Source organism: Martes martes (genome assembly GCF_963455335.1).
Source record: "Martes martes genome assembly, chromosome: 2".
NCBI classification, from domain to species: Eukaryota; Metazoa; Chordata; class Mammalia; order Carnivora; family Mustelidae; genus Martes; species Martes martes.
Window position 1 is genome coordinate 133,140,148 of NC_137889.1, and position 15,244 is coordinate 133,155,391.

Below are 15,244 nucleotides of genomic sequence, written 5' to 3' on the forward strand. Positions count from 1 at the left end.
CCCTAATGGTTTTTAATAGTCTGGCCCTCCGCATTCCGAGGTTTTGATTTTGATCATCAAAACAGCCTGAATTTCTTGTCGTTATTTATTTCCCCAACTCTCCCAACAGTTGATGCTGTGGACTTAACTCAAGTCTTTATGAGTCCAACAGTACTTCCACCTGATGCAGACTCTTAATAAGGATAAGGATAATAATAATAATAAGGATAAGGATAATAAGGGTAATTATCCTGGAGTCTTCTTGGAACTTTAACAAACTCAAGAACATTTTCTCGAGCCCAGGTTTTGTATAAGTGTGTGTGTGTATGTGTGTGTGTGTGTGTTTAAAATAAATTTGTTTGGATTAGAGAACCGCAAGCAAAGGAGCAGAGCATGAATCACAGAGTGACTTACCCACAGCTCTCAGTAATACAAGAAGAATGGTGAGCTTAAAGGGTTGAGCAGGTGCTTTGTCTGTGTGTCTGGTTATCCTGTAGGCTGTTAGCAGTCAGTTTCAGATCCTATTCCGCATTGCCAAAAACTTTTTAAAAATGATTCAAAAAGACAGTTTAGGTGATAGAAAAAAAAAAAAAAACTTCATGTAACTTCATGTAACACTTTATGGTTTCCTTTCAAAGAACTGCAAAATGGGGTGGAAAACGACAAGTTTTTATAGGAAAAAGAATAAAGAACCAGGAAAAGAAAGTAGAAAATATCTGTTATTTGGGGTTAGAAGGCCCAAAGTTGGCTTGGCATTTGAGGATTGGCTGACTAATGTATTTCTGGTAAATCAAGCATTTATAGAAACACAAAAGTTATCTAAGTTTCAGTTACCTGACATGGAGCACCATGCAGGAGAAGCTCCATCTTGGGCCTAAAAATTTATTTCAACAATATTAAATAGTTCTTTTAAGTCATACATAATAAGATTTAAGTCTTTCTCAGGAAAATTTCTGAAAGGAATCATTGCATAATGTAGTGGGGACATTGTCCGCTGCTGGGGTTATCAATTAGACACTTTTCACTTTTGAAAGGGCATCCAGTTAATATGAGTATGAGATTCAAAAATGAAAATTTTACTAAACTAAGGGGAAAAATATAATATTGGTGAGCATCACTTCAGAGTGCAAAAACAAAACAAAACAAGACAAGACAAAAAAGGTATGTTGGTTGTATTGTATTTTTAATGTTCTGTATATTGTATTATTATTTTGACATCATTATTATTATTCAACAATTATTTTGACATTGTACAAAAACCGTTTCCACCCTGGAAGAGACTGCCTCTCCTTGAGCTAGGCAATCCTTAGAGAAGGCAGAAGGCCCAGTCTGTTGCATATTGAAGATACGCAAACTAAACAATCCATAGCCATTTCTCCTGGCTTATGTACCACAAGAAAGTTCTGCCTTAAGGATGTTTGGATAAGGTGTTGGGCAATTGAGGATCACTCCTATAACGCAAACCCACCAAAATTACTCAAACTAGCCAATCCTAAATTGCTCATACTAGCCTGATTTCCTTGCCTTTCCTGTGCAAATCTCAATAAAAGCAATAGCCAAAACCTTCCCCTCATTTCTGTTTTCTGTCTCCTCACCACCCTGGTGTTTTTCCTTTGTGGCTCCACATGTTGTACAGAACCTCCTGTCGCTACAACCTCTAAATATAATAATCTGTATTGTTTCCTGAGCCTCTCACATATCTCTTCTGTGGCTGCACATGAATGATCATGTCATAAAAGAATCACATCGGTGATCAGCAGATTATAAGGATTATCTATTCACCTGATATATGAACTTGTACATGTTATTTAACTTCCTTCATGAGAACAAGATAACACATTGGCAGTGTTGTGCAAGAAGTAATTGTAACTTATTGTAATTAGAACAGTTATTTCCAAATTGTGGCTTTATACTAAAATCACCTGAGGAGATTAAAAACAAAAACAGAAGTAAAAAAAATAAATATCCAATTAAGTAAAAATATAACAATTAAGTCAAGACTCCTGGTGATAAAATCTGGGCAACAGTGATTTTTTTGTTGTGTTGAAAACATCCCTTGTAATGAAAATAAAAAATATATCATTTTTATGAAATTCTGCTTTCTTAATTAAGTTTTGTTTGCCCATTGACATAGTTAGTGGGTCTGTTTATAGACATAAGACATCAAAGACATAACTTATTCCGTTTAAAACAATTATTCCTGATCATCTCAGCAGGACTAAATGTTTTTATGGACAGTGCCAGGCTTTCTGCCTGGTGTATTTCCTGGGTCCCAGTGAAAAAGAGGCATAACCAGATAAAAGCATTCTGGTCTCACTAAGTTGAGTAAATTTCACTTTGGGAGACCATCATGAATAAAAGACATAACAATATTTAACAAAATATTCAGAGACCCAATGAGTAATATATAAAAATAATAATATATCATGAAAAGAAGGTTCCCACTCCCCAGGAATATAAGTTTGGCTTTGCCTTTCAAGATCAAAAACATACATTACTGATCATATTAATAGAATAAATCAGAAAAAGCATATGATCATATCATTAGATAGAGAAATGACATGTAACAAAACTAAACATCCATTCATAAGAACTGTTAGCCAAGAATAAAAGAAATTGTCCATTCTGGTAATGGGCATCTTTGAAAAACCTACTCTAACTTCATACTTAGTGATGAATGAATGATCGCTTTCCCTCTATAGGAAGGCAAGGATCCCCATTCTTACTACTTCTATGTAACACTTTTTTGGAGATTCTATTTAGTGCAACAAAAAAGAAAAGTAAGTTCAAAGCATGTTTATTGCAAAAATTGAAAGTAAGAATATTTTCTTTCATAGAAAGCAAGATTTTTATCATTGATGGAATATCCAAAGGGACCTATTAAAAAAAAAAATCATTGCTTTTTCATACCCTGGGGAAAAAAAAATCAGTGGGTGAAATAAAAATACCATTTTAAAAGCATAAATAAAGCAAAATACTTTGGGATAAATTCAACACAATGCATGAAAACAAATATACTAATAATTACAAACATTTCTGACAATAATTTAAAAAGACCTTAAATGTGGAGATACCAATTACATGGATTAAAATAAATGATATTGTAAAATTCTTGGTTTACCTGAAATGGATCCAAATATCCAGCATAATCTCAATCAAAAATACCTCCAAACTTTTTTTTGGTTTTGTTTTGGTAGAAGTTGATATACTGATTCTGATATTTATATAGAACAACAAAGTCGTTAAAAATAAACAAAACAACTAAAAGTGAGATAGAACAAAATTGGAAGACTTACACTAATGTATTTACTTTAAGACCTATTCTCAAAGTATCAAGTGATGTAGTATTCACGTAAGGAAAGACTTGTAGATCAAATGGAACAATTCAAAGAGTATAGAAATGCACTATTCATTTCCACTAAAATCTGCCTGTGTACTCTATTAATTTCACTAAAAACTAAGCCTTTCCCCAGATCATGTTAATTGACTTTTGGCAACGCTGCCCTAGCAAAGAATAATATTTTTATTCAACAGTGGAAGAGTAGTAGAATAGGTAGCCAAAGCAATGTACTTTAACCATTTCCTTTTTCCAAATATTTATGAACTAAATTGGTCATATGCTTAAACATACACTTAAATTGGTCATACACTTAAACATAAAAAAGATAAAGCCATATAAATTCCAGAAAGAAATAGGAGAAAATTTTTCTCTAACATAGGATTAACAGGGTAGGCAAAAATTTTAAAAAGAACTTAAAAAAATACAAGTATATATATATGTGTGTGTGTACACACAATATATAAAATGTATACAACATATATGTATACAATTTATATATATAAAAATATAAGCATATATATATCCAGAGAAAGTTATATATACACATCATATATATTTACATGTATATGTGTTTATGTGTATGTATATTTATATGTGTGTAAATATGTATGTATTTGTGTGTATCTGTGTATATACACGCACATGCCTTCACAAATTTGATATAAACCCACAATATAATACTGTGCAGTAAGAAGGCAAGACTAATTCCAGAGTGACTAAGGACAAATCTGTGATGACTTGGAGACAGGGATAGGAGGGTGGGTTTAGTACAAAAGCGTACAAGAAAATTTTGGAGGTACTGTAAAATAAAGGTATTCTATAAATCTTAATGTGTGGTGGTTACACATATATTAACATTTTTAAATACAGGAACTGAACATTTAAAATGAGTGTATTTTATCATATGCCATTGTATCAAAAGGTTAATGTGAAACAGCTTAGTAACAAAATAATTCTCAAGTTCTATCACAGAAAAATTAAACAAAAATTTCTGGTGGTGAAATCTGTGCACCCGTGTATTTTATACAAAGATTCCAGGAAAATTCTAGTATGTAGGCCATGTTGAAAATATCTCATTTAGTAGAAATTAGGGTCTCGTTCTTACAGATTTTTGGTATTCTACTTAAGTCTTGCTTACTAGTAAGGGTTGTAATTGTTATTTTTATTTGGTCTTGTTTTGTTTGTGTGTTCACAGATTAACTCATCAAAAATCAAACTAACTTCATAATAAAAATCTCTTGATCATAATCCTAGGATTATAGATCATTCCTTTGACTTTCAAAATAAAAGAAAAAGTTGACACAATTTTATACTAAGGGTTTTTTCTTTTACCTCGCTTTTAATAAATTCTAAAACAATTACAATAAACATTTTAGAAGAGAGGCTGACTTATTTAACTAGTTTTTATACAGCATGTTGTGTTCAAAAGTATTTAAAACAAATAACACATTTGATTAATGTGCAGACTCTAGAAAAAGTCTGAAAGAGGAAAAGATATCAGGGTCTCAATGAAAATTTGTTCTTGTACCGTTAGTTGGCATGAACCCTGAACTAAGCAAAAATGACAAAAGATGAATATGATGGAGTCAGCAGGATAACAAAGAGTTAAAAAGTAAAATAATAAATAAATAAAGTAAGTAAGTAAGAAAGAGTAGACAAATCTGATTATGGGCTATATTCTTCCAGAAGATTGGAAGATTTAAAAACTGACCAGTGCCTCTCATCTCCTTCTTACCACTCTGCCTGTTTCATGGCTGAGATCTCTGGAACAAGACATCCTGGATTTGAATCCTGTCTCTATCACTTACTACGTAGGTGGCAAGTAAACTCATCTCTCTGGAATTCATCAATAATCTTGAAAAAAGAAATAACTGCTAACAGATAATATTAATAATATTAATATTTAAGAGATAGTATTAATAATAATCAGATAAGATTAATTGAATTAATGTTTGTAAAAAGCCTATAAATGTTCATTTTAAATAAATCTTAAATGTTAGTTTTTATCATTTCAAAATTTTCCCTTGTTAATGATCATACAGAATGGAGACAGTGACTTTTTTTTTTTTTAAGATTTTATTTATTTGTTTGACAGAGGGACACAGTAAGAGAGGGGATACAAGCGGGGAGAGTGGGAGAGTGTGAAGCAATCTTCCCACCGAGCAGGGAGCCCAATGTGGTGCTGGATCCCAGGACGCTGGGACCATGACCCAAGCTGAAAGCAGATGTGCAAGGACTAAGCCACCTGAGACAGTGACTTTTATATCATCTAAATTCACATATGACATGATAAAGCAGGAATTATAGCTATTCAAATAAGATAACAAAGTACAGCTGTTCAGTATTAATTCAAGTAATGGAGAAAAGCAAGCCTTTTAGATCTCCTAAAATATATTATTACAAGTTTGCAATATTGGGGGATAAAGCTCTACTTTTAATGAAAAAGACTCAGACAGCTTGTGTATGGAAACCTGGTTTTTGTTATTGAGACAACAGGTGGAGGCTGGCAAAAGCACATCACACATGCTGCCATTATCCCTTCTGCCTATGAGAGACATCTAATAGATGATGAAACTGTCCTACTGTGTTTTAAGACAACCCAAGAATCTTTCTTATTTTAAATCTCTAGACATCTCTCCCATTAAAGTTAACACTTCTGATAGTTTGTTAGGAATGTATATAGATAATCCTTATAGTAATAACCATTATAAACATTCTTGCTTCTGTAGATATAAACATGAAAACAACATCCAATGATGCTTCCACTGAAAAATACAATTAAAACAAGAAAAAAATTATTATGTGTATGGGGAGAAGAGGAGGTATATGAGAACTCTGTACTTTCCACTCAACTTCACTATGAACCTAAAACTTTCTGAAAAAAAAAAAAGGCTGTTGATTAAAAAACAGTAATGCAGTAAAAATATAAGTTATACATGTAACCAAATATAAAATAAGAGGATTTTATGTCAAACTAATATAAATTATAATTAATTGAAAGGATAACAGAAAAGGTCATGGATAACTGAAATCCATTAAAAAGAATAAAATAAAACACAGATTGACACTGAGAAATAAAAAAAAAGAAATAACCTCAAAGAGGTAGTTACATTCGGAAGCAGAACAGTATTAAAGGGCTTCAGACCTCGTCTCAGAGACGACAGACCTCTCTAAGCAGAGAGACGGCAGGATCTGTAGACTTCAAGAATCGATTCCACCCAAGACTTAAGGTCCAAGGCGGATTTTTCTCCATCTGGAAAACTAAGAGCTAAAAGGAAAAATATTTGGCCTTTAAAACACTTTTGTTAACTTCTGCCAGCTGGAAACTTCAGACATCTGGCCAATGCTTAAATGACAAAGGCAGGATGAATACCTGCCCAGCTTCCTCAGAGCTCACCGTTCCGTGCTGTCCTATGGTCACTCCACAGTGGCAGAATATAAAACTGTTTTCACTGTATAAACTCATGGGCGAGGTACACAGATGAACAATGACTCTTTTCTAAAATCTAAGTAAACAAAGAGGTATTTTCATTTCTTCTTTTACTGTCCTTAGAAAAAAATACCATGGACATTGATCTTTTCGCAAACTAGCAGTTGATGGTTTTATCCTTAAATACAGCCAAAGTGACACTCTTCTGGTTCTCTTTAAAAATCTACCCTTGGGGCACCTGGGTGGCTCAGTTGGTTAAGTGGCTGCGCTTGGCTCAGGTCATGATTCCAGGTTCCTGGGATCAAGTACTGCACTAGGCTCCTTGCTCAGCAGGGAGTCTGCTTCTCCCTCTGCCCCCACACCGCTCTCATGCCCTCTCGGTCACTCTCTCTCAAAAAAATAAACAAAATCTTTAAAAAAATAAAATAAAATAAAAATCTACCCTCATAAACAAAATTGGTCCATTTATAACTCATTCTGTGTATTTTACATACACATGATTATTATGTCTAGAATAAGATAATCCAAATGAAAAACAGGTTTTATTACTTTGGGTATATTTGCCAAGTGATTTTAAAAAGAAAAGTATAATGGGTTAGATGGGTTTATGGGGCAATAGGATGCTAAGAAAAGGCAGGTTTAAAAGTTAAGAAGCTCATAATGCCAACTCAGAATTTATAGCTAACAACTTTATAGGCCAAAGCTACTACACAGGCATCCTTATCCTGCAGTGCGGATAGGATTACCCTTCCAAGCATTATTCTAATGTGGAATTAAACTGTCAAGTTGGCTTGCTTGCTGCATGGACTTGTGCATAAGATGAATGTAACTCTGGGTGAAGTTCAATATTGCTCCATCTGTTAAGCACCTTTTCCTTCTACAAATACAAAAACCGTGAACACACACATGCTCACCATTCCTATTGCAGTACTGAGTCACTGTGGGTTGATTTATTGAAAATTATGACAACAGCAACTCAGATTTATCTTTAATATAAATTCAAATTTTTCTATTTCTTAAAAATCTTTCTAGCTCACAAAAGGCTTATGTAATTTGAATTACCCATTTTTTTGAAGCACAACTGAGGTAAGGACCATAATCAAAAGTCAAATATAAGTTATCTAAAGCTGGGAAGTGGATCCAAGAATTTGCCCTCGATGGTAATCTCTATTAGCAATATATTTCTCTCTAAAGCTAAACTTCTTCTCACTGATCAATACAAAATCTTTGGATTCTTTTAACTATTTTGTGTTCTGTCCATGACACATCTTTGCTGGTAGAATCACTGTATTTTTTTTTCAATTTTTTTTTTAACATTTTTATTTATTTATTTGACTGAGATCACAAGTAGAGGCAGACAGAGAGAGAGGAGGAATCAGGCTCCCTGCTGAGCAGAGAGCCTGATGTGGAGCTCGATCCCAGGACCCCGGGATCATGACCTGAGTAGCAGGCAGCGGCTTTAACCCACTGAGCCACCCAGGCGCCCCAGAATCACTGTATTTTAACCATGACTGTGGAAAACTGCAAGGATGCATAGGAGTTTACTAATTGTTGAAAGAGCCATTGTGTCATAATTTACTAACCTGAATCACGCTGAAAATAAATAGCTGGTACCTAGTATCGCATTAGAGGAGAGACTTAGAAGAAGCAAGATTTTAAGGCAGTAGGATCACAAGTTTTAAAATTGCTTCTTCGGGAAGGAATTTGTAATTAAACCTTTTTCCATAAATAAATACTTAGCTAATACTTCCTTAAACAGGTGTTTTTTGTTCCTTTTTTTAAAGAACCATTTTCACCATCATCTCACAAAGATAATTTAGCCTCAGCCCTCATAGAAGTATTTTCTTTAAACTTTCTTTAAATTGCTTCCAAGGAGGCATCAGCGTAGCTCAGTAGATTGCTGGCCCTATTTTTCTAAGAAAATCACCATGCTAATGTGTAGTTTACATTATACTGACTCAAAAGAAAAAGCTGGCTTTCTTCTTTTTCCCCCACCTTTTTTTTTTTTTTTTTTTTTTTTTTAAGATTTGTTTGTTTATTTTGCAGAGAAAGCAAGAGTGCAAGGGAGAGGGGCAGAGGAAGATGGAAAGAGATAATCTCAAGCAGACTTCCCACTGAGCAGAAAGGCTGACTTGGGGTTCCAACTCCAGATACTAAGAGCATGACCTGAGCCAAAATCAAGAGTCCGACGCTTAACTGACTGGGACGTTCACGTGCCCCTCTTTTCCCATCTCTTTTACTTTTAGAACTAAATTTTCTATCATAGGAACTGATTAATAAAACAATCATTAGAGCGTACATGGGAATTTTTTCTTCAGTATTACTTAACAAAATGATTTTTAGCATAAAAGTTAAAGGAAAAATTATTTATACACATTTTAGTGTATTTTTCTTATCCACAGGCAATACAATATACTACGTACATATAAAATCATAATTATCAATGATTAGAAGCAACCACACAAACTGCTAAGTGGTTGACTCCAGAGAGGGATATGTGATTGAGAACAGAAGGTAATAAAATGTGTGTGGGAGAGAGGGGAGTGTCCTGTTGCATTATATATACAGGGTAATTGCATTTTATAAAATAACAGTCTATAAAATGTTGACTTTTTTATTATCAAGACTTTCTGAATATAAAAACTAGAGGACAAACTCACTGTATACTGTGTTTTTATGACTGCCACAAGCTTTCATCACTTTAGCTGGTAAACAGAAATAGCCAATTCCCTCTGTATTTTTTTTTTTTTTAGGGAATCTTTTAAACCATACTGTTTTTAACAAGCACTGGGATTTCCAAGATTTTTTTTTTTTTTGTAACATCTGTGCTGTTACTTTGACATTATTATTATAACTTGAAGATATTTTTATCTTATGACAATATCATCTAAGAATTCATTAAATAGTAGAACCAGTGCCAGTTCCAAAAGGTTCTGCCAGGCAACAGAAACTTTGGAATTCAATTAGGTCTGTTAAATTTCTATGAAGACGGTCAAGCCTTTAATTTAGATAACTTTATTTAAGATGAAATTAAAAAAAAATCACCACAGGAAAATACACCTAGATGTATACATTGTGTTTAGAATGTCTGTATTTTGGGGCCCCTGGGTGGCTCAGTGGGTTAAAGCCTCTGCCTTCAGCTCAGGTCATGATCCCAGGGTCCTGGGATCGAGCCCTGCATCAGGCTCTCTGCTCATCAGAGAGCTGCTTCCCTTCCTCTCTCTCTGCCTGCTGCTCTGCCTACTTGTGATCTCTGTCTGTCAAATGGATGAATAAAATCTTAAAAAAAAAAAAAAAGTCTGTATTTTAAGACTGCCTTTCTCCATTGTCTTTTCTATAGAAAAATTATTCTTCAATTATTTTAGGCTTGAATTATGCAAACTTTCAATTATGGAATATCTCCAGAAATACCTCTCTTTAAACAAAGTACATCTTTCCCATATCTCAATGTTGTTTGAATATTTTACAATGAGAAAAGTACTGCTTAATTTTGCAAATAACCATGAATACAGAAAGCAAAAATAATCATTATATAGAAGTTTTAAAAATATATGAAGATTTTTAAAATGCCACCACTAATAATACCCATCAAAGATATTCATTGTCAATACATGTTAGCAAGTTTCCTTTTAATATAAACATTTACATAAAGTATTTTATAAACTCTATGTAAATGTGCACGTGTTTTCTCCTATCATTGTATTGTGAAAAGATGTTCATGTCCATAAGACATTTTGGAAAACATAATGTGGATAGTTATGTAATAAGTAATCATTTCCATTCTTAATATAAATAACACTGCTAATGTATGAAGAATTCCTGGAGTTTCTAATAGTTTCATAGGATAATTGCACTGAACTGAAATTATAGGATACCAGGTCTTTTAAAATTTAAGTTTTGCTATTTTGCTTGACTGAGGATAGTACACCAAATATGAATTATACTATCAAAAATCAAATGCAAAAACTTATACCACTAAATAGAAATCTATTTCACAGAGCAAATATTTCTCTAAGCCTTATGCTTGCTTTGGACAGATTTCTTAGGCATTAATACCCCAATAATTCTTCATAGTCCTTTAGATTAAGCATTTTCTCTCTACATAAGTATATTTTTCCCACTTCTGAACTGTGGCTGCTTCTGGTTTCCTCTGCCCTAGAAGCCTGTCTCTGGGCTAGGGAGAAAGAAGGAATGATTGCTTTGTGGTCTTCACATTGACTTTTTTTTTTAATTGTTTGTTTATTTTTTTATGAACATATTATCCATTATTTACTTCAGGGGTACAGGTCTGTGACATCTAACATCCTCTGTTAGGGCTCTGTTGGCATTAGAGTGTGGCTATTTATTCTTCCTTGTGTGGAACTGGCCAGACTGTTTCAGAAAGTTTAGTTTTCCTCCATCCTCACCCAAATAACGGTCAACAGAACCTCGTCAGCATTGTGACACCAAAAATCACTCCAACACATTTCCACATGACCAATTGGGGGACTGGCACTGCCCAGGTTTTTCTGGATCGCATCCAGGTACTCAGAGATGCTGAACCCATGTTGTTTTTTCTGCTTTTATATTATTCACGTAAAAATAATATACCATTATATTAGTTAATTATTATAATTTATCATCTTAGTCAATTAATGTAACTCCAACATATTGACTCTTCTCTTAGTTGTGCCCACCAAATAAAAATTTAATGAGATAAAAATGACATTACACTGATGTTTTATTAGTACTTCTTTTATTAACAGAATAAATTTAAATATATTGTAATTTGTATTAATTCGGTAAGTATTTGGTTCATACTTTTGTGGGTTTTTTTGTTTTATTTTGTTTTTTACTTGTTGGTTTTCCTCATTTGATCAACTCTGAGTATTACCCACAATTAATCTGTTCTCAATGCAATTGACATGGTGATGTTTCTAACACATTATTGCATTGTGGTGCTACCTGGCTTAATGCCTTTATTATTTACCCTCACAGTTAAAATAAAATCCAAAAATCACAATATGAAAGTTCTCATCATACCCTTCCATTGAAATATTTCCCTGTCTCATACTTGTCCAAACTTATCACTTCTGCTCCCAAAGTTAGCCTTTTCTTAATTACTAAAATATGCCAATGCATATGCATTATTTTTCTCACTTTGTTCCTAGTCATAAAATCTACCTTTTTGCCCCTGGACTGTTTTATGGACTAAATGCTTGTGTCCCCTCAAAATATCTCGAAGCCCTAACCCCCAATGTGATTGTATTTGGAGAAAGAATCTTTATGGGTAGAATCTAAGGTTAAATGAAATCATTTGAGTGGGGCCAGCCCTGATCCAAAAAGTTTAGACACCTGATAAGAAGAGACACCAGAGTGCTCTATCTCATTCTCTATTTCTTTCTCTCTGTGCAAGCACAGAGAAAAGGCCATATGAGGACACAGCAAGATGATCATCTACATGCCAGGAAGAGAGATCTCACTGGAACCTGAATGGGTCAGAACACTGATCTTGGACTTCTAGCTTCCCTAACTTTAAACATTTTCTGTTGTTTACATTATTGCATTTTGGCAGCGTGAATAAATTAACATATTCTGGTACCATTAAATGAGGTATTGCTATAACAAATACCTAAAAAACACAGAAGCAGCTTTGGAACTGGCTAATAGGTAGAGAAGTTTTGAGGTACATGCTAGAAAAATCCTAGATTGCTGTGAAGGTACTATTGGTAGAAATATTTAATTAAATTAAATATGTAATTAAAGGTAATTCTTGTGAAAGCTCATAAAGAAAAAAGAAGACCTGAAGATAGAGCCCCCATCATTAGAAAATATGTAAATAATCATTAACAGAATGTTGGTGGAAATATGGTCATTAAAGGCCATTCTGTAGGTGTCAGACAGAAATGAAAAACATGTTATTGAAAATTGGAAGAAAGGTAATCCTGGCTATAAAGTGGTTAAGAATATGTTTCACTTGTGTTCCAGCATTTTGGGGAAGATAGAAATTATGAATGGTGAAATTGTATATTTAGCTGAGGAAATTCCTAAGCAAAATATTGGAGATGTGACCTAGGTCTTCCTGACTGCTTACAGTAAAATCCACAAAGAGAGAGACAATTGAAGAAGGAATTGTGTGTACAAAAAGGAACAAGAACTTGAAGATTTGGAAAATTCTGTCTGTCCATATTGCAAAAAATGAGAAAGCATGTTCTGAAGATACCACCAAGGCTGTCCCCTGGACTATCATTTTTTTAAGAGATGATATTGGGATTATATGAACAGAAACACTGCCAGTCTGAACTGAAGGGGATAAACATAAGGCAGCTGAAGGAAGGTTGTAGGACTTCTTATATTATGCATGATGGGGCCATAAAGCTTTTTGGCAATGAACAATGAAACTTCTCTATTAAAAAAGGGTAAGAATGACCCTAAAGGTGATGCAGAAGATCGATAGGGCTACCATTCCCACCACCGGTCCAAGGACCAAGGCCGCCTCTATTTCACTTTCAAAGGGTGGGACCTCCAAAAACATTTCAACAAGCCAGACTGCTGCTAACTGGAACCTTGGGACACCTGGAGTCTTGAGGGCGAGACTGCCTGTTGCTGCTTTGGGGGTGGGACTCTGCCTGCACGAACCTTAGCGGAGGGATTCCAGTCTGGCACAATTGTGTGTACAGACAACAGCCCCAGGGGATCCAGAAGATAGGTATCAAGCCAAAGGAGATTATTCTTGAAACCTAAGACCTAATAGTAGTTGCCTTATCCAGTTTTGGACTTGCTAGGGACCTATATCCTTTACCTCTTTCCTATTTCTTCCTTTTGGACTGGGAAATGTCTATCTTATGCCTGTCCAAGAATTGCATTTTGGAAGCATATACCTTGCCTGGTTTCACAGGTTTACCGTTAGACAGGAAGTCAGCTTCAGGATGAATACGTGCCTTGAGTCTTATTAATACCTGATTTAGATAATATGTACACAAGACTTTAGACTTTTGACTACTGTGTTGATGCTGCACTGAGTTTTGGGGCTCTTGGGATGGAATGAGTGTATTTTGCATGTGAGAAGGAGGCATGAATTTGGGGGGCTTCTGGGTGGAATGTTGGGGACTGAATGTTTATGTTCTCCCAAAACTCATATGTTGAAACCCTAAGCCTCAAGTTTACTGCATTTGGAGATAGAAATTTTAAAGAAATAATCAAAATTAAAGGATGTCATAACATTGGAGCTCTGATCCAGTCAGATTAATGCTCTAAGAAGAGATGCCAGAGAGCTTTCTCCATCTCTCCAAGTGAGCAGAGAGGAAAGGCTACATGAGCATATAACAAGAAGGTGGTTATTTATAAATCAGGAAGAGAAGCCTCCCCAAAAATTGAATAGATTAGAGCCTTGATTTTAAAATTGTAGACTTGAACACTGTGAGAAATAAATTTCTGTTGTTTATGATACCTAATATGTGGTATTTTTTATGGCAGCCTGAGCAGATTAATATAGTCTGACTTAGGTACCATCTCCTCATGAGGCAAACAATGGTAACCTTTAAAAGTACAACTTCCCCCCTTCAACATAGACACAGACACACACAAACACACGTGTGCGCGTGCGTACACACGCACACTCACTCACCAAAGTTGCTTACTCTGTTTCTTTTGGAGCACTGAGAACTTATTAGGATTTGGATTCAAAATAGTTAAGTTGTTGTTGTTGTTTTTTTTTAATTTGCTGTTTTATTGTCTCATTTCTCTTTTATCTAATTTATCCACATATTCTGGATAGACTGCCACATACAGAAATCATTCTTGTTTCATTCATGTTTCTTTATACCCAGATTTAGGACAGTGCTGTGTACATAAAGCTGCTTAGTAAATATTTCCATGTAATTTACATAGCTAATATTTATTGACTTACTATTTACCAGGTAATGTCAAACATTTTACAAGCTTCTCCATATTTATTTTTCCAAGAACAATGTTGTGTGGGTTAGTTTTTAGAGTTGAGGGAATTATGTATTTAGCCCAGGAATAAAAGTTAGTGTTAAAGAAGCTAAGATTTAAAAATGGAGTTTGCCTTCAGATCGCTCACTCTCAACCATGTCAGTATCTTCTCTTGTTGTCCCAGTATTGAGTGATTTGAATTATGTGCATCATCTTATCGAATGTCACCAGTAGTTGAAAATGTTGTCCCACATTGCCCCTACATTTGCATTTTAATTAGCTTTCTATGACCTTTTTAATGATTTTTCTTTTATAAAAGAGGTACATATACTCAGTTTAAAAAAAAATCAAATGGAACCAAAAGGCTGGTAATGAATAGGAGTCTTTATCTCACTATTCCCTAGTACTATCTAGTTGTATTTTTTGTTGTTTTTTAAGTTATGTCTTCTTATATTTACCTGTTTGCACATACATTTGTATTAAAGTTGAGATGCAGAATTTTTAGAAACTATGTATCATTTTCTATCATGGTGTATAAGATTTAGATCTCTAATACCAAAAGCCCCATCCATTGTTCTTTT